A 27,597-nucleotide genomic window follows, 5' to 3' on the forward strand; every position below is an offset into this window, starting at 1 on the left:
CTACTATGAGTCCATTTGCTACTACATAGAAATAAATGAAATGTTAACATAACATTTAAGGGAAAAGAAATTCATTCTGCTTTAATTCCACATTTACCAAAATTCCTGTTTTCTAGAACTCCAATTCAAGGGTACAGTAGCATTTCTATTCTGCTTTGCAGGAAGGAAGGGAACAGGAGAAGTGCTGCCAGAATAAACCCAGTGGGACCGGAGGATGAGGAGTGATCAGGAGCTGGCACAGAGACAGACACAGAGCCTGGAACACGAGGATGAGGAGCTGACAGAGCTCGTGCTCCCAGTGCACAGGAGGTGTGCTCTGCTCTCTTCCCCACTGCCATTTGCTCCTCAGCAATCACCAAATTACACTGCCTAAACCACAGAACCTTTATTTAAAAACCCAACCCCGCAATTATTAGTGGCTATAAATCCTACTGCAATGCAAGAGCAACTTCAGTGTCCTCCTGCCTCTCCACCCTGGCCAGAGCCCTGACCTGCAGCTGCCCCTGCCCCCTTTGGAGATGAAAGAATGAAAGAATTCCTTGGAGGAAAACTCCAGTTTGAAATGTTCCCCCTGGGAAGGCTCCAGTGCCAGGGCAGCACCTCTGAGAGATGTGGATCCATTAACAATCCCTGGAATTACACTTCAGATTCCCGTGACACCTCTCAGTAATCCCCAGCTGGGCTTGCCTGGCAGCTGGATAAAGGCATTTTAAGCACTCCAGGCCCTTCTCCTGCCCTGGGTATCATAATTCCCATTGCCCTGTGCTCATTTCCATGGAGCAGCTGATCCTTATCCTCACACACAGCTTCATCCTCCTTAAGGAGCTCAGAGGCTGCCCTCGGTCCCTGTCTGGGGAGCGGGGATCAGTGAGGGCTGGGATTGCTCAGCCTGGGGAGGAGAAGGCTCCAGGGAGAGCTCAGAGCCCCTTCCATGACTAAAAGGGCTCCAGAGAGCTGGGGAGGGACTGGGGGCAAGGGATGGGATCAGGAAATGGCTTCCCACAGATGGGACATCGGGATGCAAAACAGTCCAGCCTGGCTCTGCAGGTCAGGCGCAAACATCCCTGGAGAGGAAAGGGAATCCTGGCAGCAGGAAATGAGGGAAGAGCCAACTCAGAACCCCAGAGAGCAGCAGCTGCCTGCTCTGCCCACCATGGGCTGGATCCTGCTCCAGGTGATCCCAGCTCACAAAGGAGAGCTGAATCTCATTCCTTATCAGTTTCTCTGGGTCTGGACTGCAGGCACTTGTGATGGTATTTCATGTTTGGACTCGGGTGTTTGTTATTTCTGATCAGTAAAACAGTCTCACAACCATGAGTTCTGCAGCAAGCCACAAAATGGCCAACAATCTCTTGTCCAAGGTCTTTTAAGACTAAACTATCCAATTAAGAGCTGACACCTGGATTATTTCCCCTTTTAACCCAATAACTGATCCCAAAGAGCTGCAATGGGGACTTTTCTGCCCAATTACAAAATGCCACCCAAACCCATGGAGAAGGAAGAAGAAGCAGCATGAAGAAGAAACCCAGTTCAACACCCTGTGCCCTCCATCTTGTTTCTATCCACAACACACTAAAAATCCCAAAACCTCAATTTCTCACCCAGTGATCCACCTACACTGCTCTCTATAATCTGTTGCACACTTTTGTGGGTTCCAGTCTTTCTCCATGAATGAGGGTCGGAGTCAGTGCTGCCCTGGGGTTCAGGGCACCCCAGAGCAGACACAGAAATATTCCCACTGCCCTGGGTTTCCACCATTCCTGGGAGCCCTTCAGCTGCCTCCCTGACAGACCCAAACAGATGGAAACACAAAGCTGATGGAAATTCTGACACGTGTGCAGGAAAAGCTGGAAAACTCTTGACTTAACAATGCCACAGGTCAAAACCAAGCACTATTTAATGGGCCTGCTTTGAGACCATTTCTCAGTAAAGCATTAACTTATCCCATAAAACCCACGAGCAAAGAGGATTTGCAAAGGTTATAAAATGGAATATTTCTGACCTAAGCCACTATTCGATTTTCTGTGTTAGTAAGGAGAGCCCCTGAGTGTGCAGCTAAAAAAAAAATAAAAAATTTAAAAAAAATAGTGGAAGTCAGCAAACAGCCAAGAGCTGCAGAGAAAAGAAAATAAAAATAGTCCATAAAAATATTCACTGGGGTCACAGGGATGGTGGGAAAAGCCTCAGAGTGAGCTCCCTGCACCTGTGAGCAGTTTCTTGGTGCTGGGGCTGTGGAGGCAGCACCATATGGAGGGAATTCAGTGGAAATCGGGGTAAACTGAGCCAGAGCTGGGAGTTCAGCTGAGGTGAGGCAGGCTCCGAGGTCAGCCTGCAGGGCACAGCCTGGGGCTGGCAAGGGGACATTTCCAGCAGCCTGAGGGAGCTCATCTGCTGCAGGTGGCTCGGGAGGAGCTCAGGGCTCAGCCCTGGCGTGGGGAGCTCACCTGGGAGCTCACCTGGAACAGGCAGGGCCGGCACAGCACACAGCCTGGAGTGCAGGGAACAATCCAGCCAAGCAGCAGCCAGGGCGCTCCCTTCACACCCCTCTGGCTGTTTGCAAATTGCCCAGACTGGGCTCGTTCTTAGCAGATTAAATTTTATTTGCTGTTTTCCTTCCCCTCCCGTGTTTCTGCAGGACTGGCATGGGAACATCAGCACCCAGATCTCAAAGGGATGCAACACCAGGGACACAGCCCAGAGCCTCTGCTTGCACAGATTCCCCTTTTTCCCAGCTGAAAACTGTGTGTACATCCAGAAACTTCTAAATATTTATCCTGAGCCTCCAATATTCCACCATCCAAACAATGCCCAGAGCTGCTCTGGGCAGCCAAAGGTAAACAGGCAGGTTAAGCCCTGGGAAGAGGAAGGGGTTTTATTTCAATTTCTTCACTTTAAGTATTTCAGCTGCATTCCCAGTGCCCAAGATGTAGATCTCCATGAGTTTTGACACGAGCTCTTGTTTGGAGAGCTGCTATCAAAGGGCAGCAGATCAGCTCTGGAAGCCCTGGGAGCAGCTCACAGGAGCTGAGCACTTACAGGCAGCAGAAAATAGGAAAAAGATGTAGAAAACATGATCGAGATATTGGGAATTCAAACAAGTCAGCACAGTCTGGAAAAGAGTGAAAAGATTTAAAAAAAAAAATCTTAATGGGAGAAGAATTAAGTAATGGTCACTTAATTTCTTAACATCAACATTTCCAACTTTAATTAGAATCCAGGGAAATCAAATGTTAGAAACCCATCTGCTTCCAGGCTCCAGAAAGATGAAAACCTTCAAAAATGCCATAAATAATAAATTCCCAGGCTGGCATCATTTTATTGAGTTCCTCCCCACAGATTTCAGCATATGCCACTATTGCAGGAATAAAACGCATTTGAAAAGACACTTTGCAGGAAGTTGGGTTAGCTCATTTAACAATTTAACACCTCAGGGAAGTGGGATTGTTTATCAGGAGAGGCATCCCTGCTCTCCATGAGCTCTGCACTGGAATGATGGAGGTGCCACAGGGACACCCTGATGGGAGCAGGGGCTGTTCAATCCCTGAATTATCCCAAATCTCAGCATTTCCATCCCTGGAAGTGTTCAAAGCCAGATGTTTAATCCCAGAATTATCCCAAATCTCAGCATTTCCATCCCTGGAAGTGCTCAAAGCCAGGTTGGAGCAGCCTGGGACAGTGGAAGGTCCCTGCCCATGGCAGGGGTGGCACTGGATGGGCTTTAAGGGTCTTTTCCAATCCAGTTCTGTAAAAAACCCACATTTCAAGCTTTTTGCAGTGGAAGTTTTAAAGCACTACCTGGCTATGCCCCAGAGGCTGATCCCTACCTTTTCCTGAAGCCAAATTTAATTAAATTCTAAAATGCTGAGCCTGAAGTTAATCCTGTGTTTTGTTACCTCCTGAGATATGATTTTCAAAGGATGCAGCACTGGGAATATTTCTTCCTTTATTTTTTTTTTTATTAATTCTATTTTAAGTCATTACTTCCACTTGAAAAGAAGAATAAGAAAGAGAAACCACCCACTTTCCTCAATATTATACATTATTCCATATTCCACTGTCTAAACACTCCCAGCAAGGTGTTGTGATTGAAAAGGAAGTGAAATGTCAGTTTTAGCCAATCTTGTGTTCAGTCTACCACAAAGATCCTGGCCTTATTTGTGTGAGATGAAAGCTTAGCCTGGAATTCCAGGCATTTATCCGAGCATTTCACAGCTGCCCTTTGTCTCCCATCAGCCCAGAATTCCTGGAGCAGCCCCTGGAAAACCCTGGGTGTCCCACCCTGCTGCTGGGGGCACTGGGCTCTGTGGGAATCACCTGGCCTGGCTTTTTTTTCCCTTATGGAATGCAGGGTGGTTTGGGCTGGAAGGGACCCCAAAGACCCTCACTATTGTACTTGTGGGGTGTCCCATGGCAGGGAGGAATGATGGCTCTGACTCCATCTTCTCAGAAGGCTGATTCATTATTTTATACTATATTATTATATTAAAGAATGCTATACTAAACTATACTAAAGAATACAGAAAGGATACTTACAGAAGGATAAAAAGATAATAATGAAAACTCGTGACTCTCTCCAGAGTCCCTGACACAGCTTGGCCCTGCTGATTGGCCAAAGAGTCAAAACAACTCACAGCAGAGCCCAAAGAAACAATCACCTGTGGGTAAACAATCCCCAAACACATTCCAAAGCAGCAAAACACAGGAGAAGCAAATCAGATAATTATTGTTTTCATTTTTCTCTGAGGCTTCTCAGCTTCCCAGGAGAAAATCCTGGGCTGAAGGGATTTTTCCAGAAAATGTGAATGTGACGCCTCACATCCCACCCCATGGGCATTCCAGCAGCCCAGCTCTGCTCCCTGTGGAGCACAGGCTGCCTCTGCTGGGGATGACCATCTCCAGGGTAAATACTGCTGCAAATAGTCCCAGTTCTGCTCCAAGGACAGGGACACTATCCACTGTGCTGCAAGAAGCTTGGAATGTGGGTTTTTCACAGAATTGGATTGGGAAAGACCTTTAAAGCCCATCCAGTGCCACCCCCTGCCATGCCAGGGACACCTTCCACTGTCCAGGCACCTCCAGCCTGGCTTTGAGCACTTCCAGGGATGGAAATGCTGAGATTTGGGATAATTCTGGGATTGAACAGCCCCTGCTCTCATCAGGGTGTCCCTGTGGCACCTCCATCATTCCAGTGCAGAGCTCATGGAGGGCAGGGATGCCTCTCCTGATAAACAATCCCACTTCCCTGAGGTGTTAAACTGCAGCTTCTCTTCTCCAGGGAAAACAGCAGATACAGGAGCAGCATCTTGAGGAGCCCTGGCAAACAGCCTCAGGACAAAGGAGAGGGTGGCAGCAGTGCCCACACTTCCAGCAGAGTGCAGGTCCTGCTAACTTCTCTCCCAATGAGCTGGAATTGCTGCAGACTCATTGCAACTCCACTTCTTTTGTCCCCTCATTGCAACGCCACTTTTTCTCCAGACCAGCCATTCTTCAAGCAGCACTCAAAAGGAAAAACCTTACAGGAAATTTAAGGTGACTTAGAGCTGCAGCATGAGTTATGCTTTCCTCTTTCCCTTCACACACCAGAAAAATCCCCTTTGTCCAGTGCTGGAGGATTCAGTGCTCAGCAAACATCCTGCTGAGGGAGGCTGGCATTCCCAGGGAACCCTCAGAGGCAGGCATGGATCATCCCAGGGCTGGGGAGAATTCACCATCAGAGCAAGGCTTGCCCAGTTAAACACATGCCTTGATTTGCTCTAGGGAGGATTTGTTAAAAATCAGATTCTTCACTCCCAGTTCCCAAATATTGATGCATTCCCAAACTGTGTTCCCTAATAGCTGAGTTAGCCACACTCCACCGAGCATCCTGGAGCAAACTGCCAGCTTTGAACCTCCTGCTTCCTCATAGATTACAGGGAGTTTTTCCTCTGTTTTTTTTTTTTTTTTTTTTTTAACTGGATTTAATTAAATATTGAGTAAAGTGCCACAGCCATCCATTGTGTGCTTTCGAAGGAGAAATTCGGGGATGCACAATTATTTTGTTCCCTGAGACAAGGAAGAGTCAATATTTAATGTGCCATGAAGGATTTATAAAGAATATATCTTGCAGGAAAGATAAATACGAGGAGACATCTTTATCTCTCTGGGTTGATTCAGTGTCCATCTTTGCAGATTTCAACTTCTTTAATTATGTAGAGGGAATAGAAGGAATGTCAAGGCTCTGGATGAAAATGTTGTGCCAGGACAAATTCCAAGAGCCTCCAGAACTGTTCCAGGGACCACGAAGGAAGGGAAGGAGTTAAGGCAGAGGAATTGTGACAAATTTGATGTGGAGCCCGTGGTTAAATGGTGGCATCACAGGGGAATCAGGAATGGGAAAGGAAGGGTTGGGTTTCTCAGTGCAAGGGAAATTTGATCCGCTCAGAACCGTGACCAGAATGGAGGTTAAGTGCTCTTTAATTATAAAAACATACTACAAGTGTTTTTATAATATAACAGAATGAGCAACTGGAAATTGGAGGGAACGAAGGGAAATCTGTACCTGGTTTAAGGGGCCCTAAATGCGTCCCAGGCTGGGCGAGGACAGGTCAGGAGATTCACAGCAAAGGGGAGGGGGTTTTGCTGCAGGCTCCCCACTCACCTCCTGTGGTCACACAATGAATTCCAATATTAAAGAGCAATTCCATGGGTGCTACGGAAATGGGCTCACTTTCACATTTCTCCTGATTTTCCCTCCCTTTGAACACCCAGAAGTAAATGAGTAGAAATACCCTTTATCCTTTTAGCCCATTTCTCAGGGGTTTGGCAGTGCTGGAAAACCTCTCTGGCAATCAGTTCCTGACCAAAAAGTGTTTGTCCATCAAAAAATTCCTCATATCCAGATCTGCTCTGGATGGAGAGCAAACAGTTCTCCTCTGATGAGAGAGCTGAACCAGCATCATTAAACTGTCAGGAGAAATCCTCTGTGCTAATAAATATATTGCAATGCAAAGCTCTGAGCTGCAAATTAACAGGTACCTGGTGCCCAAAGGGACACGGGGCAGTGGGACAGACTCAGGGGACCTCATGCTGGAATAAACCTGCAGTGGGCAGGAAGAATACAGCACATACAGAAAATTATGGAATGGTTTGGGATGGGAGGCACTAAATGCTCCTTTGATTCCAGCCCTGCCATGGCAGGGACACCTCCCACTGTCCCAGGCTGCCCCAGTTCTGTCCAGCCTGGCCTTGGGCACTGCCAGGGATCCAGGGGCAGCCCCAGCTGCTCTGGGCACCTGTGCCAGGGCTGCCCACCCTCACGGGGAGGAATTTTTTCCTAAAGTCTCACCTAAGCCTGAAGCCATTCCCTTGTCTTGTTCCTCCATCTCTTATCCAAAGTCCCTCTCCAGCTCTCCAAGAGCCCCTTTAGGCACTGGAAACGGCTCTAAGGTCTCCCCAGAGCCTTCTCCTTTTGAAAATTATTATTATTATTATTATTATTATTATTGCTGTGAGAAAATAAAAACCAGCCCAGCTCTGAGCCTTGGCATGGCCTGGGAAGGAGTTTTCAGGGCATTACTCAGAGCCAGCTCCTCACAGAGGCAGGAGGGCTGATGGGCTGCATTCTGCTCTCCAAGCTCATTGTCTATTAAAAAACTGGATTTTTTTTTTTTTTTGTAATTTCTGACTAAGCCTAGAAACACAGAATCTCCACATGGAACAATAATAGCTTTGACTCTGCCTTTATATAGGTCAGGTTGGGAGGCAGGCACGCTCCCCTCCGTACGGCAGGAGAAAATAGCACTTTCTGACACACTGCAACAACTTCAGAGGGCAGGAACAGCAGAACAGCCCCCCCTCCCTGCTCCCACCAGCCTGAGGCAGCGATCCCAGAGCAGCTGTCAGAGGGAAACCCCATTTCTGGAGAGCAGCACTTCTCCCTTGTGCTATTTCTGGAGGCAAGCACCTCGGAAAGGCGGCTCTGTGCAGCACAGCCAAGGCAGCAGCGAGCTCAGGAGCCCTAGAGCTGCACTGAGCCCCTGCTCCTTCCCCTGCAGCACTCAGGGCAGCCAGAGCTCCCTGCTGCCCACGGGCAGGGTGTGTGATGGGAGCTCTGCACTGGGAACCCCAGGATAACACATGAGCATCCCCACACAGGGCTGGGCACACGCACACACACCCCCGTGACCTGCTGGGGCAGGGATCCCACCCACACACTGCTCACTGCATCTTTACACGGCCTTCTGTCTGCCAGGCTGCTTAAATGCCTTTAAAGGGACCTTCTGGTAAGTGCAGAAACCAAGATGAAGCTTGTGCAGGAGCTGAAACCAAGCTGAAGCTTGTGCAGGAGCTGAAACCAAGCTGAAACTTGTGCAGGAGCTCTGCTGCCCACGGGCAGGAGGTGCTGCAGGGGTGTGTGATGGGGGTGCTCTGCACTGGGAACCCCAGGATAACACATGAGCATCCCCCCCTGACCCCCACACAGGGCTGGGCACACTCACACGCTCCCAGTGTCACCATGATATTTTCTGAAAAATCCTCTTTGCTCAGGGTTTCTTCTCCTGGGAAGCTGAGAGGCCTCAGAAAAGAATGAAAACAATAATTATCTGATTGCTTGGGAACGTGGTCTGGAGATGGTTTACCAGCAGGTGCATCTTTGATGGGTTCCATGTGAATTGTTTTTAATTAATGACCAATCCACCAGCCAGCTGGGTCAGACTGGGGAGTCAGTCACGAGCTTTCATTATTCATTCTTGTTTAACCTTCTGATGTCTCCTTTCTCTTTCTTTAATATAGTTGTAGTATGCAATTTTTATAATATATAATATCATAAAATAATAAATCAGCCTTCTGAGCACTTGGAGTCAAATTCCCATCTCTCACCTCATCCTGGGGACCCTCACAAACCCCACACCCCAGTGCCCTGCCGGAGCAGGGATTCCACTCACACACTGCTCACTGCAATTTTAAATGTCCTTCTTTCTGCCAAGCTGTTTAAATTCCTTTAAAGGGACCTTCTGATAGGTGCACACACCAAGCCTGATGTGCTCAGCTTCCAGTGCCAGCAGGGAAAGCCATTACAGGCCTCTCCACACTCAGACATGCCTTGAGTTTAGATGAACACAACTTCCCCTTCACTTGGTAAAGCCTGGATGAGATCATGAAACCAAGACTCAGAACTAAATCAAATTTCCCCCAAAATGTTCCAAAGCCCAGCACAGCAGGCATGCGTGTGATGTGGTCTGGGGTCTGAGGATGAGGGAAGAGACCAGGATCTAACTCCATGTTTCAGAAGGCTTGATTTCTTATTTTATGATATATATTATATTAAAACTATACTAAAAGAATAGAAGAAAGGATTTCATTAGAAGGCTGGCTAAGAATAGAAAAAGAAAGAATGATAACAAAGGCTTGTGTCTCAGACAGAAAGTCTGAGCCAGCTGGGCTGTGATTGGCCATTAATTAGAAACAACCACATAAGCCCAATCCCAGATGCACCTGTTGCATTCCACAGCAGCAGATAATCACTGGTTACATTTTGTTCCTGAGGCCTCTCAGCTTCTCAGGAGAAAAAAATCCTAAAAAAAAGATTTTTCATAAAAGATGTCTGTGACACATGTGCTCCCAGCACAGAGCTGCAGTCACCAGAATGACACTTCTGGATGCATTAAAAATGAATATAACACCTCCAGACCAGCCCAGGCTCTGCTATCCCAGACATTCCAAATGATTTCATGGGACTTCCTGCAGGGAGCTCGTGGCTTTGGGGAGGAGAAAAGCTGAAATTCCCAGGGCTGGGGCAGCCACAGCTCCTCTGGGAAGCCCCAGTGCCACCCTAAGAGCAGCCCAGCCCAGCCCAGGGTGATTCATGGCCCAGCACTGCACTAATGGTCAAACTCCTCACAAGCCATGACCTGGCAGGTCCTGAGCCCCAGTGAAATGATCAGCTGCAAAAGCAATGACTGAGCTGGTGAATAATTCAGAGAAGGCAAATCAATCAATCCTGCCCCTCGTAGCCAGGCTCAGAGCTCAGCTGGCAGCAGCAGCTCCTGCTCACTGCAGCCCCAGCACCAGGAGCAGCTCCTTCACTTGCCTGGCACCCACCAGAACCTTCCTAAAGCAGACCTGGAGCACTATTACAGGAGAACAGCCCTGGACATCCAAAAACCACACAAACCTGGAGCACTATTACAGGAGAACAGCCCTGGACATCCAAAAACCACACAGACCTGGAGCCCTACCACAGGAGAACAGCCCTGGACATCCAAAACCCACACAAACCTGGAGCACTATTACAGGAGAACAGCCCTGGACATCCAAAAACCACACACTCCTGGAGCCCTACCACAGGAGAACAGCCCTGGACATCCAAAAACCACACAGACCTGGAGCTCTACCACAGGAGAACAGCCCTGGACATCCAAAAACCACACAGACCTGGAGCTCTACCACAGGAGATCCGCCCTGGAGCTCCCAAAAACCTCACAGCCCTGGACCTCCCAAAACCCACACAGACCTGGAGCACTATTACAGGAGAAAAGCCCTGGACATCCAAAACCCACACAGACCTGGAGCCCTACCACAGGAGAACAGCCTTGGACATCCAAAACCCACACAGACCTGGAGCCCTACCACAGGAGAACAGCCCTGGACATCCAAAAACCACACAGACCTGGAGAACTACCACAGGAGAACAGCCCTGGATCTCCCAAAAACCCACACAGACCTGGAGCACTATTACAGGAGAACAGCCTTGGACATCCAAAACCCACACAGACCTGGAGCCCTACCACAGGAGAACAGCCCTGGATCTCCCAAAAACCCACAGAGATTTGGGTTTTTCATGAAAAACCTTGCATTTTGTATCAGCCTGGCTGCAGGGCTGCACTGCCTCTGGCATTCCTGGCCCCGCAGAGGGTTGGAAGCCCTGCCACAGCCCCTGAGGAGCTCCCAACCTGGGAGGCTTCACCTTCCTGAGGTTTTGCAGCACCCAGCTGAGCAGGAACGCTCCAGGCTGGGTTTCACAGCCATCCTTGGTGCTCAGCAGCTCCTGGGGAGGTGATGCCCGTGGAAATAAAAAGGGTTCCTGTGCCCCGCACTCCTGGCCGCCATGAGAGGCTGGCACATGAAAGGAAAGCTGGGAAAAGGAGGCACAAGGAGCTCAGCAACCTGCTCCAAGTCTCCCTGGAGAAGAGCTGCAAGGCAAGCCAAGCCCAGCTCAGCAGCCCAGCAGCAGCCCTGGCCCTGTGTGGAGAGCTTTGTGGAGAGGTGGCTGCTGAGAAAGGTCACATAGACATGATACCGTTGGTTGAGTTAGAAGGAGGCAAGTCTAGGATTCAGCAGTCACTGTCCAACCACTGACAAGGACGTTGTGCCCTTGGTGCAACAACGGGATAGAGGAGAGGATCTCATGCCAAAAATATGAGGATAGTTTCAGCAGAATAACCACAAGAATGTAGAAGTAGTAACAGAATAACCATAAGAATATAGAAGTAGGCGTGGTTGACCGATAAGTAATTAACCAATAATGAGCTCGGCTTTGCAATATGTATAAGCCACATTAACACCAATATAAATATGTGTGACTATCAATAAACTTCGAGACTGGCTGATCACTCATATTGAGTGCTGCATTTCTTCCGCCGATCCAACAGCCCTGCTCCAGCTCCAGGGACATCTGTCCCTGTCCCCAGGTCACATCCAAGGGGTTTCAGGCATGGGAACTCACATTGCCCAGACCAAACCATGTCTGCTGCTGGACACAGGCAAGGAGGAGCACAAAACTCAACAGTAATGCAGCTTTTGGGGCTGAAGCTGGGACATCTGAGCATTCCCTGAGTGCTCCCCCCTAGCCAGGGCTGTGGGTCAGAGGAGATTCCTCTGCTCCCAGCTCAGCACTGCTGAGAAGGGATCTGGTTCCACATCCTGGGAGAATATCAATAACTGTCCCTCACCAAAAAGAAAAGGGTGAATGATCACTCTTTGCCTGACGCCTGCATGATGAATTTGTGACCCAAAAGCCCTTTGAGAAGAAGGATTGGCCTCAAGTGGGCCATTAATATCAGAGCATTGCAGCTGTGTCAGATGTTACAATATTTAAATGAATAGAATATCACTTCTTCTACTTAACCAAAATGATTCTGTACACACAGAGCATGGATGGGGCTGCACAGAAATTCTCCATTTGGGGACAGCCCAGCCAGGCAGGGCACAACCCCTCTGCTCCCCAGGGCAGGGGGGCACAGAGCACAGAACAGGCACCTGCAACACAGGGCTTTCATCTAACATCCCACTTGGGAGCTGAAAGTCCCTTCAAGGAGCTATTAAACCAGAAAATTGTAATGATCTGACAGTGTTCCAGCACAATAGCCCTTCATTTGCATGAAATCCTTGGTAATAATGTTCTTACTCCCAGCATATCAATGCACAGGTGCCTCAGAAGTTCTGCATGGCAGCACAAGTTTGATAACTCCGGGTTATCTACAGCTCCTTGACATGCACTGGAGGGAGGGCTGGGAGCTCCATGGGTGTCTGGAGCACGTTATTGATAGCACAACAATTCAGAAGCTGCAAGGAGCACAGCAGATTCCCTGGAGCTATTTTTAATGTCTTTCCAGGCCTTCCCCCCTCGGTGCCAGCAGAAAGATAAACTTGCTTTACCCACGATCAGCAGCGGAATCCCAGCGACCTTCAGTGCTCCAAGCCTTACCTGGCTGCACCAGAGCTCCCTGCCCCTGCACAGGCAGCACCCAGCACCCCCAGGAAGGACAGAGGGCTCCAGGGTGCCCCTCAAATGCATCAGCATTGCCAGAGCCAGCAAACAGCCAAGCCAAGCCCCTCCCAGGCCCAGCTGAACCTGAGGATGAGGAAATAAATATGGTCTGAGGTTCTGCCCTAGCTGGCTGCCTGCCCTGCCCAGCAGCTCCATTGTTATTTCTCTCAGCCTTGGCTCAATCCCAGCCAGGTGAGAGAAATAAAGAATCCACCCAGCCCTCAGATCTTTTGGGCTAAAAAAAAAAAAACCAACCCAGATTTCAGTCAGAGCCCCTGGGAGGAACCTCCCAGACAGCATCAATGCTGTGCCACAGGAGCAGCTTCACAGCTTGCATCCAAACACACCAAGGGTTATTGTAATCTAAAGATCAGCTGGGAAGAGCCAGGAATAAGTGAATTTTCACAGACACACGGCCACTGACACCCCCTGGGGATCCTGACTCCCTCAGGGATGGCACTGCCACGTCCTTGCTGCTCCTGGGCTGCTCCCTGTGCATCCCAAGGAGGGGCAGGGAGGGGATGCTGAGGGATGCTCACCCTGCAGAGCAGCTCACAGAGGACCAGGCACATCCCAGAAGCAAATCCAGGATCCTTTTTGCTGTGGTGCCAGTGGGACAATGCCCACACAGTGTTTGGGGACAGAAATGGAGTGTGCAGAGTCACCATGGGCACATATGCCCTGTCCAGTGCAGGGAGCCCTGGGTGACCCAGAGAGGGGCTCTGGGGGCAGGTCTGGCTCTCCAGGAGCACAAACTCTGGGCCAGGCTTCCAGCAACCAGCTGGGCTCTCATGCCATGAGATCCTGATTCCAGTGCATTGCACACATGCCATGAGATCCTGATTCCAGTGCATTGCACACAATCCATGAGATCCTGATTCCAGTGCATTCATCACAATCCATGAGATCCTGATTCCAGTGCATTGCACACAATCCCTGAGATCCTGATTCCAGTGCATTCATCACAATCCATGAGATCCTGATTCCAGTGCATTGCACACAATCCCTGAGATCCTGATTCCAGTGCGTTCATCACAATCCATGAGATCCTGGTTCTAGTGCATTGCACACAATCCATGAGATCCTGATTCCAGTGCATTGCACACATGCCATGAGATCCTGATTCCAGTGCATTGCACACAATCCATGAGATCCTGATTCCAGTGCATTGCACACACCCCCTCCCCTCAGCAGCACCTTCCCCTGGCTGGGATGTGCTCAGAGCGACCCTGGGGACTGCAGGCAGCTCCTGGGTGATGTGCACATCCTTGGTGCTCTCCCTCCTGATGTGATGGGGAGGTGCCCAATGACACCTTACAGAAACCCTGCCTGGAAACTCAGGAGTGTCACATATCCCATTCTGAACTGCACAGAGCTGTGAGCCTTCATTTATTCTCTCAGAAGGAGGGGGTTCCTCATGGCCTGGTGATTTTTAAATCCTGTTGTTTACAGGGCAGCGTATCAGAGATATTTTGCTGCTCTCCAATATTATTAACCACAGTTATTGACCACTCCATTAAAGCCAGTGGTGTAAAATACACAATTTCCCAAGATGTTCCCCTTTGGAGCAGAACTCAGGATGTGAACTCAGCTCTGCTCCACCACTGCCAGTGGAGTGCAGGCTTTAATTAAGGGCATCATTGGTGAAAGGCAGGATGCAAAACAACCTTGAGCAAATGTCCCAGTCCTTGGGCAGGCTGGGACGCCCTGCTGGGGAGGGGGGCCAAGGCACTGCCTGAAGAGTCACTGGAGTGAGAGTTTTAGAGGCTAAAATAAGAACAGATGAAAAGTTCTTCTGGATTAGCCCAGTGGCCCACTGTGACCGTGGTCACAAGGGTTTTCAGGATGAAGAAGAGACAAGAATGTTGACTCCATGATCAGAAAGCTTGATTTATTACTTTATGATATATATTACATTAAGACTATACTAAAAGAAATAGAAAGGAAAAAGTTTCTTCAGAAGCTAGCTAAGCCAAGAATAGAAAAGAATGAATAACAAAGATCTGTGTCTCAGACAGAGCAAGAGCCAGCTCTGCCATGAGTGGTCAGGAAATCCAAACACTCACAGGAGACCAATCCCAGGTCTACCTGTTGCATTCCACAGCAGCAGATAACCATTGTTTACTTTTGGTTGCTGAAACTGCAGCTTCTCACAAGGAAAAATCCTAAGAAAGGGTTTTTCATGAAAGATGTCTGCGACAGCCCACCCAGCAGCCTGTCCTGCCTTGGGCACTGGCAACAGGAGGGGTGTGTAAGGATATCGTGAGAGCCAGACCCATTACAGAGAACCACAGAATCATTTAGGTTCAGAAATCCACGCACAACCAGCGAGCCCAACCATCCCCTAGCACAGCCAAGGCCACCCCTCACCCCTGTCCCCAAGTGCCACATCCACACAGCTTCTAAATCCCTCCAGGAATGGGGACTCTGCCACTTCCTGACACACAAACCAACCTCAAGGTCATTAAAACAATTCACCTCCCACCACCCCCCCCCAAAAAAAAAAGTGAGAGAATTTTTCTCTGAATCAACCCAGACTGGCTTGGGCTAAAACAAATGAATGAAAGTTAGAGCTTGCTGGACAAAAAAATCCCACTTAATTTAAAAGATGCTTTCAAAGTGTGACCCCCGGAGCCACCCTGGCTGTGCCTCAGCCCAGGCACTGCCCCTGTCGTGGCTTTTTGTGGCTGGTTCCACGTGAAAGGGAGTGGATGTGCCATGTTGGATATTCCTGAGGACACAGATATTCAAGGGAAAACTGTAAAAACGAATTATAACTCAGCAAAGAGACCCAGGGTCAAGGAAGCAACACAAGAATGCAATAAAATAGAGCGAGAATTAAATTACTGCAAGCAATTTCTACATCTCAAGAGCTGATGTAATGACAAAATCATAGGCATGCAGCAGTATTACACAGAAGTTAAGACTGATAATACATCTTCATCTTTAATTTCTCTTAGATTTACTCATCTAAATGAGCAAACGCTTGGAATTTGGCCCAGACCAGGATCCCAAGCCAAGAAAACCTCAGGCTCTGGTGCTCAGTGGCTCTCAGCTGTGCATTTTGCATCCTGCAGGAGACGGGATGGAGGTTGAGAAAGATGAGAAACCCTCCCCCAAAATTCCTTCCAGGGTTCATTCTCAGTCCTCTTCCACTCCTTCCTTGTTCTCCTCCTGCCCATTTCCCACTCCCAAAGGCCTCTCCTGGAAGGAGTTGCCCCTGAGGATGAGGAGCCCTGGGGAGGGGGCAGAGGGATGATCCAGGTGGGGATTTTAGGGCTGGTTATCACCCAGCCAGGCCTCCAGGCCTTGGGATGCCTTCCAGGAGGAGAAAAGTTGCAGGGTGAACTCTAGAGAGAAAACAGACTTCAAATTAGGTTTGGGGTTTCAAGAAGAAGGAGTGGATGAGCTTGTTTTATTGGGTAATATCTGAAAGCCTGCAGGGCTGGAGGGCTAAAGTATGTGCTGCTCCTTTCCTTGACAAATGGTTCATATTTCCTTCAGAGTTGAGTTTCTGCCAACAGTTCCTGTACCACAGGGTTAAACTTCAAAACACAGAGCAGGAAAAAATGGTTTTTGGTGGTTCCTTGAAGACCTATAAAACACAGGCCAAAATCCACCCATGAATCAAGTTCTTGAGCACTTTGTTCCTCTGAAAATTCACCCAATATCTGCACCAACCTGGGCTTGAGCACAGCCAAGGGAGCCATTGCTATCATTTGATAACTAATGATAAGCCTTTTATCCCAGCAGGGATTGAGAGGATCAGGAGTGAAATGGGTTCTGAGGATGCTGATTTGAACCCTAACCTGACAGCTGACCCCAGAGCTGAGGAGAGCCTGGTGATTTACAGCTCACAGCACTCAGGATGAGCCTTTTGTCTTTGGAGGGGCGGGGATTCATTTAAACTGCAGGGCTCTGTGGTGTCAGCCCTGGAAAGGGTTCCTAAACCTGGAGCTGTGATGGTCACAGTGTCCCTTGGAGCCACCCTGGAGGTGACACAGCCCGTGGGACATCAGCCCTCGTTCTGCACGGCTCAGTCCACACCCAGCCCCTCCAAAGGGCAGATCCCAGCCAGCACAGGTGGCCCTGGTCCTTGAGGTGTCCCCCAGGACCCCTGGCAGCTCCAGGGCCACCATTTCCATCCCCTCCTGGTCCCCACCCTGTCCCCTGCCCAGTGAGCCCCGTGTGTCACACACTGGCCCAGCCCTTCCTCTCTGGGGCTCCCCAGGCTCCCTCAGCCCAGTTTGGGGTCCCCAGGTCCCCATTTTGAACCCAAAGCTGTGATTCCCTGGCCCACAGCCACTGCTCCCTCTGCAGACATCCCCAGATTAACCCCTGTGACCCCAGCATGGAACATCGCCCGCCTGAGGGTGATTGTCCCTAAATGCACCCAAATTCACAGAGCACTCTTCAGCAAATGCCTTCCCTGCCTCTGCGGTATTTTTATAACCTGCATCTCAAGTGCCTTTCTAGTGCATCCTGCCATATAGAATGAAGGAACACCAGACATGGATATAACACTGCAACAGATGCTCCTACCACCCAAATGAATAATTTCAACATTAATTCAAAACTCTTCAGAGCAGTCAGGATGCCAGCATGCAGAGGATTATCAGCCAAGGGAAGAGAAATTTAATGTATGCAGGTAAAGGCAAATTTGGTTTTCATCAGCACCACATGAACTGAGCTCCTATAGGTCAAACTTACAGCAGGTGTTTCTTACACGAAGAAAGGTGGAGGTTTTATCTCCACTTCGATATCCAAAGCTAATTCCTGTAAATGCCATTAGTTTTGGTGCCCTAACCAAATTAATCCCAGTTCACATTCAGCAATCAGACCTTTTCAATCAGATGCTGGGAGCTAAAGAGGTAATCAAGTGCCATAAGTGGCTTGACTGGGGTTTGGAGCCACGGGGGATGGAGCCCTGCTGGAGCCAGCCTGGTACCTGACAGAGGAGCTCCCTGGCTGCTCCCAGCATCCCTCACCAATACCTCTGGGGAGCCCAGGAGTGATTCCCTTCCAGCAGGCAGCTTCTGCCTCACCCAGCCTTCCCAGCAGATTATCACACCCAGATTTCTCTGAAGCCATCTCCTTTCCATTCTCCAGATCAGATAAAAAGGATGTGCTGCTTCCAGAGGATGCAAATTTCCCTCTCCTTATCAGCCTTCCCCAGCCAAGTACAAAACTCTCATTAACTGCCCATTATCCCAACACAAAGTCAGAGGAGGAATCCCTGCCAGGTGCTTCAGTGGGCTCGTGTTAGATGCAGGGAGAAAGGATTCATTAACCCAAAAGGAGGGATTTGGGTTTTATCCTGGTGTTTTGGCCAAAGGCACAGCCCTTCCACTGCCATCCCAGCTGCTTCCCCTCAATTCCAGGCAAGTTTCTTCATTCCCAGTAATCTGTGGAGTGACCCAAGCTGGGGGAAGAGTGTGAGGCACAAGGACACTCCCTGCCCTTGGTGTTTGATGGGGATCAGAATTGCAAAAGTGCTTTTGGTTATTGGCTGCTGTCAATCAATGACAGCCCCAATTATAACGACAGCAAAGGGAGCACGTGGCCACCAATAAATTTACAAGGATTGATTTTCACATACCAGCACAGCAATAATGCAGACTCCCATTCAAGGAGCCCTTATTAACCAGGCAGGCTATGCAGCAGTAAAACACAAAATTGCACTGAACAGGAATGTAATCCCCACGGACCTTCTCCTTCCCCACTACATTTTAGTTCAACATCGATTTTTTATGTTGAACAAACACATCATGAGGCTGAAATGAGATAGGTGGATTCATCTTGAGCCTTTTTCTGCTAAAAAAAAAAAAATAAATGTCTAGGAACAAGGTGAGAGAGCCCTGTAATTACTGCTCCAGGATTCATTTCATTCATTTGCAATGCAGCTCCCTCCTGACCTTCCTGCAGACACACCACAGTACCAGCCTGGCTTACTCCACCTCCACTGGGGCAGCAAGTTTCAGGGTGCTGGAGTGAACTGGAACTTGAGAACCTGAGTTTTTATTGCTGCTGTTACCTGGTTTTGCTCAGTATCCCTTGACTCTCATCTTTCCTCACAGCATCACCCCAGGAAACAGCTCTTGGTACAGGGGCAGAGGGAGCTGCAGGAAGGAAAGGGCCTTTGTTTCCACCCACAGAATCCTGGGGAAAAGCTGGAACACCACATTTGGCAGCACTGAGCTGGAGCTCACAGGTCCTGTCAGGGCAGGAGGATGAGCCACCTTGCTGGTCCTCAGTGACAACAAAATGCACTCGGGTCCCACTCACTGCTCAGCTCCTGTTTGGCTCTCAAACTGCCCAAATATCTGCAGTTACTGAGGGGGAGGATGGGGACAGTGAGGCCCAAGGAGTCCCATCCTGCCAGCACTGCAGCTCCAGCTGCTGACATCTCCTAGCAATGATGGCCGTGAGGCAGGTCCTGCACATCTCCAGCAATGATGGCCGTGAGGCAGGTCCTGCACATCTCCAGCAATGGCTGCAGTGAGGCAGGTCCTGCACATCTCCAGCAATGATGGCAGTGAGGCAGGTCCTGCACATCTCCAGCACTGATGGCAGTGAGGCAGGTCCTGCACATCTCCAGCAATGGCTGCAGTGAGGCAGGTCCTGCACATCTCCAGCAATGGCTGCAGTGAGGCAGGTCCTGCACATCTCCAGCACTGATGGCAGTGAGGCAGGTCCTGCACATCTCCAGCAATGGCTGCAGTGAGGCAGGCCCTGCACATCTCCAGCACTGATGGCAGTGAGGCAGGTCCTGCACATCTCCAGCACTGATGGCAGTGAGGCAGGTCCTGCACATCTCCAGCAATGGCTGCAGTGAGGCAGGTCCTGCACATCTCCAGCAATGGCTGCAGTGAGGCAGGTCCTGCACATCTCCAGCAATGATGGCAGTGAGGCAGGTCCTGCACATCTCCAGCAATGGCTGCAGTGAGGCAGGTCCTGCACATCTCCAGCACTGATGGCAGTGAGGCAGGTCCTGCACATCTCCAGCAATGATGGCAGTGAGGCAGGTCCTGCACATCTCCAGCAATGGCTGCAGTGAGGCAGGTCCTGCACATCTCCAGCAATGGCTGCAGTGAGGCAGGTCCTGCACATCTCCAGCAATGATGGCAGTGAGGCAGGCCCTGCACATCTTCCAGCACCAGCTGATTGCCAGAATCCTTGGGACCTGCCTCACTGCATTCTGTTTTATACTCCAGAGAGTGAATTCATCAGGAACAAGAAAATCAGCAAACTCTAGAAAGCACCAGACATTTCTAACCTGAGTGACAAGCACTGAGCCCAGTGAGGACTGGAACACAACCAGTGACAAACACAGAGGGGCTGGTGGCCCTGGAGCAGCCTCAGCATCCCTGAAGGGTCATTGTGCTGGATCTGAAGCTGGATGGGTTTCAAACCACGTTTGCCTCATTCTGCAGCTCCAGTTACTGCAAATTCTAGAGCAGGAAAAGCCTGCTTACCCCTGCTGCCCAAACCCAGCCCAGCTCACCCAGCCACTGCCCCACCGAACCTGGCCACACTGCCAGCACGTGGCTCCTGCTCTCCCAGCACATCCCACCCCTGCCCAAGGCAGGAATGATCCCCTCCTGCCCCAAACAGCCCAGCAGAGCCCTTCCTGCAGCCCCTGGGGTGTTTGTGGGCGCAGCCAGGACGTTTTGCCCCTCTCAGGACCTGCAGACCTGAGGCAGGCCAGGGATCCATCAGACCTCAGCAGCACAGCATCCCTCTGTAGCAGAGGGAACAGGCTTTATTTTAAGTAGAGCAATCCTTTCTTTTGTCACTGAAGTGGAGTTTTAAAATGTCTCTCTTGTAAATGTGCCAAAAATAAGAGCATAATTTATTCATTTCCTCTATGTGCATTTTGTTCCTGGTTATCTTTCCAACTCCTTGACTGCTGTGAGAAGTTAAAAAAGGGAAGAAAAGGAAAAAAGCACCTCTAAAGGTTAAAACTTTGAGCCAATTTCAGCTTCTACATACATTAGAGCAGTGTATTTTTCATTCATTCCTCCTGGTGACATTTCAAGCTTTGTTACAAATCAATCAGCATTTCCAAAAGCATTTGGAGAAGCAGGAAACTATAGTGGCTACAAATCCTACAACATCTATTATTCTTGCTATTTCACTCGTTTGGATGAAAAACATTTCAAAGGTTGTTTTAAAAGAAGCAAGGATTTGTCTGAAGTTTCAGGACAGACAAAAGACTTCTGTGCCATGGTTCAGCAGCAGAATAAACTTTAGCAATATACACAGAATTCATTTCATCATGAATTTGGTCAAGCATTCAAAAGGATGGAGCCTGGAAGAGAGGGAAGAGATACAAATAAAGCAACTCTGTGTGATGTGGAAATACTGGGAAATAGGCAATGTACCTAAAAGTCATAAAAGACAGAGTTAAAGTGGAGGTTCTGGAAGCTTCCTTCAGCGTGCTATTTATTACCCAAGGCCACAGAATCATTAAAGATGAAAAGGACCTTCAGGGTCATCAAACCCAACCTTCACACCGCATCTCAAAGTGCTGCATCCACTTTTTGAGCACTTCCAGTGAGGTGGCTCCAGCCCTGCCCTGTGCAGCCCATTCCAATGCTCAACCACTCTTTCAGGGAAAGAATTTTTTCCCGATACCCAACCTGAACCTCTGTGGTGCAACCTCAGAACCAATTCATTCCAGTGCCCAAGGAAGAAGCAGCTCAGCTGCTGACAGCAGTGCTGCCAGCCCAGTGTGGTGCCAGGGGTGTCCCTGGCCATCCAGCCCAGCTGGGCTCCCTTCCCAAGGCCCCAGGAGCAGTGCCAGGTGTCCTGTGGGGTGGGACACGGGGGCTGCCCTCAGCTTGGAGGGTATCTCCATGGGCACAGCCTGCACAGGGCTCCATCAGGGACTCATTGCCACTGTTTGGGTGGGAAACTAGAGGGGATCGACCACCAGTGAGGATCAGAGAGGAAACTGTGTCTGGGAGAGGACAAGGAAGAGGAAGAAACCCTCAAACCTGCACCCTGCCAGCCTGGAAAGCCCTTGCTGCCATCCACCCATCGGGTACCCACTTTGTACCCACTTTGTACCCACTTTGTACCCACTTTGTACCCAGCCAGGCTGAGGCTGGGTGGGCAGAGCAAACCCAGCAGCCCCGGAGAAAAGGAAAACCCCTCCCCAAATGACACAGCTCCTGCTTCTGCCCAGCCCAAGGCAAGCAGAAAGCAGCTGGAATCCCTCTGTGCCCAGCCTGGCCAGCAGAGCACAGGAGCAGGACAGAGGTGCCACAGGATGGATCAGCTCCAGCTCACAGCCTGGCACTGCTGGTCACCATCCTGCCAGAGGAGGAGGGAACTCTGGGCCTCAGAGTGACATTGTGCTGTGTCTGGAGTCTGGGGAGCACCAGGGATGAGGCTGAGAAGCTCCTTTTGCATAAGTGATGAGCAGCTCTTCCTCATCTCCCGTTTGCTGCCGCTTTATCCCCAGCCAGGGGCTCTGTACAAATCCCAAACAGGGCAGGGCTGCTGGGAACGTGCCTTGAGCTGTTTTATTTTCCAGCATCAGCCTCATTCCATGGTGATGACAATGGGAAGATGCCAGCAGCTCACATCCCAGGCAGCAGACACAGAACTCAATGTCACAACTCACTTTGTACGTTTTTTGACCAATCCCACAAAGCAAAAGCACATTGACAGTGTTTATATCTGTACAGTAACTATTCTATATTGACAGTAGTTCTATCCAATCACTGTAAGCACAGGTACCTCTGGTTAAACAATGCTTGCTTATTTCAAATACAATACCTGCTTGTGAGCCTTCAAACACAAAGCACAGAGCTCCATTATTAAGCTTAGAACTTCCCAATATCTCCCTAGATAAACTTTTCTGTAGCTTAGGGAGTTATTCTAGACAAGCGTTCGTGCACAGACCATTGTTCTATTTGTCCTCGCTTTTCTACTTTTTAGCTAATTTTTCTGCTGACCAATCTCATGGCTGCTGCTTGGCTCTAATCACAGTTCTGCTGTTTCTGCCCTTTGCAGCTTGCCCCAAACCCTCTGATTTTATGAATTCCCACCTGCTTCCCAAGCCAGGCTGGGATGGAGCTGCCGCCAGCCCCGGGGGGAGATGGACAATGAATGTTAAAGTGACACAAGGTCTCACAGCAGAGCTTTGAGCTGGAAATGCCAGTTCTGGGCATTGCTGTACAAGGGCCCCAGCCCCATGGCCGCTCCTTCAGCCACTGCCCTGGGATGGTTCTCAAACACCCACAGACAGATATTGCTGTGGAAATCAAAAAAGTTCTGCTTCCAGCATTCTCTAACCTGTCCAAATGGATGCTCTCACATCCCAGGCTATCTTTGCCTCTTATCCAAACTCAGATGAGAAAGAAATTCCACTCTGCACCTCATGACTCAACAGGAGGGGTCTCCCTGACCCTTTTGGCTCTTTAGTCTCTGTGTAAATCACTTTAAATCAATTCTAACTCCATTTTCCTTTGCAGAATCCATCCATGCAGTAATGAATAAGAGTAAAACTAGCCATCAAACTTTGCTCAATCACACTCTGACAAATTTAATCTCCTTCGGCTCATACCTTTGCCTGGGATTTTTTGGGCGACAGGAGTCACTCATCTGTGACACAAGGTATGGGCACAGCTGAAGCAGCTTCACCACCAGCAATGGGCAAAATAATAATAACTCATGGTTAGGAGAAAAGCTAGAAATTTAAAAACTCTGCACAGATGCCTCTAGCAGGTTCCTGCTTGTCTTTACGGTTTCATCAGAGCTATTTCTGTTCCAGGATGTTATATTTGTAATATTTTTTTTATTATGTAGGAAACAGCTCATTTGATCAATTTGCCCTATTTTTCTGTTCATGAATTTAGTGGGAGGTTAATCATTTCCCTGGGTTTACTAGAAATTACCTGCCAGATATAATTGCAGTAAATAAAACTCGCTCTGGAGCTCAGGCTCGTGTGGCTCAGAACAAATGCCTGCAATTACTGCATTTGTGGAGCACGAGCTCAGCAGAGCAGGAACACGGGCAAGGAAATTAGTCTGGGGTCTTAAAAGGCACCTGAGGACTGCAAGTGCAGCTCCCTGGCAGCTGGGCAGCAAATCCCCATGGCTGCTGTGCCAGTGCTCAGTGCTGGGCACTGACCTGTGCCTGCTCCCTGCACATCCCCGGCTGCTCGGAGCAGGGATGGGACTCCCAGGCCTCCACAAAGTGCTCAGTGCCCCTTGATCCTTCCCACATGCAGCAGAGCTCTGATATTTCCCTTGAATTTACTCTTTTCTGTCGTAGCTTGAGTTGCCTCAGCCACTCTGGTCAATCAGGTGCCCCCTCCTGCCTTTGCCACTTGTTGAGAGCCCTGGCTCACACAGACACCTCTGAAAAATGCTCAGGTTATGCTTAAATCCTGCAGGGAGGGCTGGGCAGGGGCTCAGGGCACCCCAAAATCCAAGGAAAAGCTGCATTTGTGCCTCCAGGCTTTGCTGTCCCTCAGGACCCTGAGATCAGCTCTGATGAGTGGGGGCAGGAATGGATAATGAGGAATTTTTGCTTATTAAGAAAAAGATTTCTTTTGGAAACGTGCCCCTGCATTTCTCTCAACACTGCACAGTAAAATGCACACACAAGGAAGGCAATTTCCTACAGGTCCCAGTCTGCAATTAAAAAAAAAAAAATCCCTTTTAGTGTCATTCCTAATAAATACTGCTTTTAGATGCTGAGCAGAATGACTGGGAAATACTCAGTGTTCTTTATTGACTCCCTAAAGCAAAAGCCTCCAAATCTATCCCCCAGCAAGAGCCATCTCTGAGGTTACAGATCCCTGCACTCCCATTGCAATAATCCCTTTCACATTAAAAAATAATGAGCTTCTTCTCATTTGCAGATTCTTAAAAGCACCGAATGCTGTGGTCACTTGGCAATAGGAGCATCTCATAAATAGTAAATGAAAACAGAGCTCTCTTACCTTCCCCCAGCAGCAGGGCTGAGAGCTGGGCAGTCCCACAGGGAAGAAGGTTCCTTTCAGGAGGCTCTCATTCCGGAATAGCTGAAATTCCTGCCCAGGGAGGCTTCTTGGGGGGAAGGCAGAGGATTCTGCAGGACATTGAAAATGTTTGTTTCACTATTCCCATCTTGATAAACCTCTCTATAAATGCAATTCTTTCTCGTAGTGGAGAAGTGCCAGAGCTCCTGGTAAAACCCAAATCAGTCATTTTTATGGGGAACCTGCACAAATGCCTGTTTCACCAAAAAGGAAATTTGGGAAGCATCTATAGCTAAGCAGAACAGAGCAGCTCACTGAAATGGGTGCCTAAAGGCAGCTGCAACCAGAGAAATGAGATCTATAACACAAGGCTTTGCCAAAAAAATAGACTTCTCTGTTTCCCCCCCTCTTCCTAATATACTTGTGCACTTTCTTTTGTAATAAAACCTCCCTAGAACAGGCAGTCCCTCATTATGGATGTGTGTGTTGTGCCAAAGCTGTGGTCCAGCAGTGAGGTTACTGCAATAATGTGCTCAGGACATCAAGAATGAACCCTTTCTTTTTTCTTTTTTTTTTTTTTAAATAAATCCATAAGTCTAAAAGGCCTTTAAAATTTAGTATATTTGAAACCAATTCAATTTTATAGGAGCAGGGGTGTATAGGAGCTGCTCTTGCAGCCATCTTAACATTCCTCAGCAAGGGATAATGCCCTGTTAAGTTCTAGTAAATGCTTTAAAGAGGGATGATGCCCTGTTAAGTTCTAGTAAATGCTTTAAAATACACAGGAACCTCACTGATATTTTGCCATTCTGTTGGGTTTCACCTTGGCCTGTGCTCTGGCATCCCTCATGTACAACCAGGGCCGCTGCTGGCTTCCTGGCATGGACTCCCGGTCAAAAGCAGAGGGTTTGGGTAGGATTTTGACAGGAACCGGATGTGTGGGTGCTCAGTGACCCTGCTGGGATGGTGGGCAGCCACCCCAGGCCCAGCACACACAGACAGAGGGTCCTTGCCAGCAGCAGCTGCCACGTGGCATCCCCAGGCAGCTCTGCCCAGCCGCCCCCACGAGCACCAGCAGCGCGTGGCCACAGCTCCATCCCACCCATAAAAACCCTTAAAGGTATTTTGATGACTCCCAGCGTTGGGTGATCAGCCAGGCTTGGATTGGTAACTCCAAATCTCTGGGTTCAGCTCTCAGCCCTGCCACAAACTTCCAAAGTTGGCAAAATACATTTTCTGCTCTGCTCTCCATAGACCAGGTGCCCAGAGAAGCTGCTCCATCCCTGGCAGGGCAGGGCTTGGAGCAGGCTGGGACCGTGGAAGGTGTCCCTGCCATGGCAGGGGATGGAATGGGATGGTTTTTAAGGTCCCTTGTGGCATTCACATTCTCTGGAAAAGTCCCTTCACCCAGGATTCTTCTCCTGGGAAGCCTCAGAGAAAAAGGAAAACAATGATTATCTGATTTGCTTCTCCTGTGTTTTGCTGCTTTGGAATGTGTTTGGGGATTGTTTACCCACAGGTGATTGTTTCATTGGGTTCTGCTGTGAGTTGTTTTGACTCTTTGGCCAATCAGGGCCAAGCTGTGTTGGGACTCTGGAAAGAGTCAGGAGTTTTTCATTATTATCTTTTTATCCTTCTGTCTGTATCCTTTCTGTATTCTTTAGTATAGTTTAGTTTAGTAATCTTTAATATAATATAGTATCATAAAATGATAAATCAGCCTTCTGAGAACATGGAGTCAGATTCATCATCCCTCCCTGCCACGGGGGCCCCTGTAAATGCCATAGTCCCTCCCAACCCAAACCATTCCATCAGCCTCTGCCAGGGATGGGGATGGGGGCCTGCTGAAACACAACACAGCCATCACTGATGGACTGTGAGGTGTCTCTGTCCCCTGGGATAAAACCATAAAAACCTCAGTAAAAGCTGGAGCAGTGCAGGAGCTGGAGGGGCAGAGGGGGCTGTGGGAGCAGCCAGGGGCTCCAAGGGCTCCTCTGCTCCAGGATTCAGCAGCACAGCCCTGCTCTGCAGTCATTCCTGGAGCATTATCTGAACACAGCACATTCCCTTTGATTGTCTTCACCTCATGGAAAAATATCTTCTAAGAATTCCTGCTGCTTTTACAGAATACTTGTATTTATTCAGTAAAATAATTGGGAATCTGCTTGTTGGTTGGGTGCAAAGGCATCTCCTAAGGCCCATGCTTTTAAAGTGGGATGAGAGCAGCCCCAGAACCCGTCTGTCTCTCACAGTTTCTACTGTGTCAGGAGCAGCACAAAAATGAACCATTGTTTTAAATTACTATGGCTGAAAGAACCCATATTTTTGTTGTCAAAATCTTAAATGGACTCTGCCACAACACTCCATATGTTCTCCTGCCCTAGATTAAAAGATCAGATAAATTCTAATTTCTCCAGCTGGGGTTGTGTCCCCCAGCTGCCCTTTTGGAAGAGCCGTGCTCCAGCCTGGGAGCTGCTCTGGCAGAGCTGCCAGGACATCACACAGAGCATGAGCAGGGTGAGAGAGGAAGAGGTGGCTCAAAGGCTTTGTCCTCCATGGTCAATAACACGGGGAAGAGGCTGTGCACATGCTAATTAGCTCCAGTTTGCAGCCTGAGCTGTATAAATAGCAGTTTAATAACCTTGGTGGTGAGATGTGGTGGGAGCAGAGCAGGGGCATGGAGGCAGGGGGTGCAAGGAGCAGCCTGTCCTGCCCCAGCTGCTGCCACATGGGCAAAGCTCAGGCCCTGCTGCACTGCTGCTGCCTGGACAATGAAGCCTCTGGTTCCAGCAGGAGCTGAGTTATGCTCAGCATGGCAGGAGAGCCCATCAGTCCAACCTCCTCCCTGCCCTGCGAGAGCAGGAGAATCAT

The 27,597-nt window shown here is 49.2% G+C and overlaps 1 long non-coding RNA gene across 1 annotated transcript in view; it reads right to left on the reverse strand.

Moving 5' to 3' along the window:
- Positions 1–24,900, reverse strand: part of LOC118691520 (uncharacterized) — a 94,650-nt gene extending 69,750 nt beyond the window's left edge. Inside the window, exon 1 of the long non-coding RNA XR_004981020.2 lies at positions 24,709–24,900. This is a non-coding gene — a long non-coding RNA (uncharacterized LOC118691520). The remainder of the gene's footprint in view (positions 1–24,708) is intronic.
- Between the last annotated feature and the right edge of the window lie 2,697 nt (positions 24,901–27,597).

The sequence above is a fragment of the Molothrus ater genome, chromosome 11 (assembly GCF_012460135.2).
Source record: "Molothrus ater isolate BHLD 08-10-18 breed brown headed cowbird chromosome 11, BPBGC_Mater_1.1, whole genome shotgun sequence".
Classification (NCBI taxonomy): Eukaryota; Metazoa; Chordata; class Aves; order Passeriformes; family Icteridae; genus Molothrus; species Molothrus ater.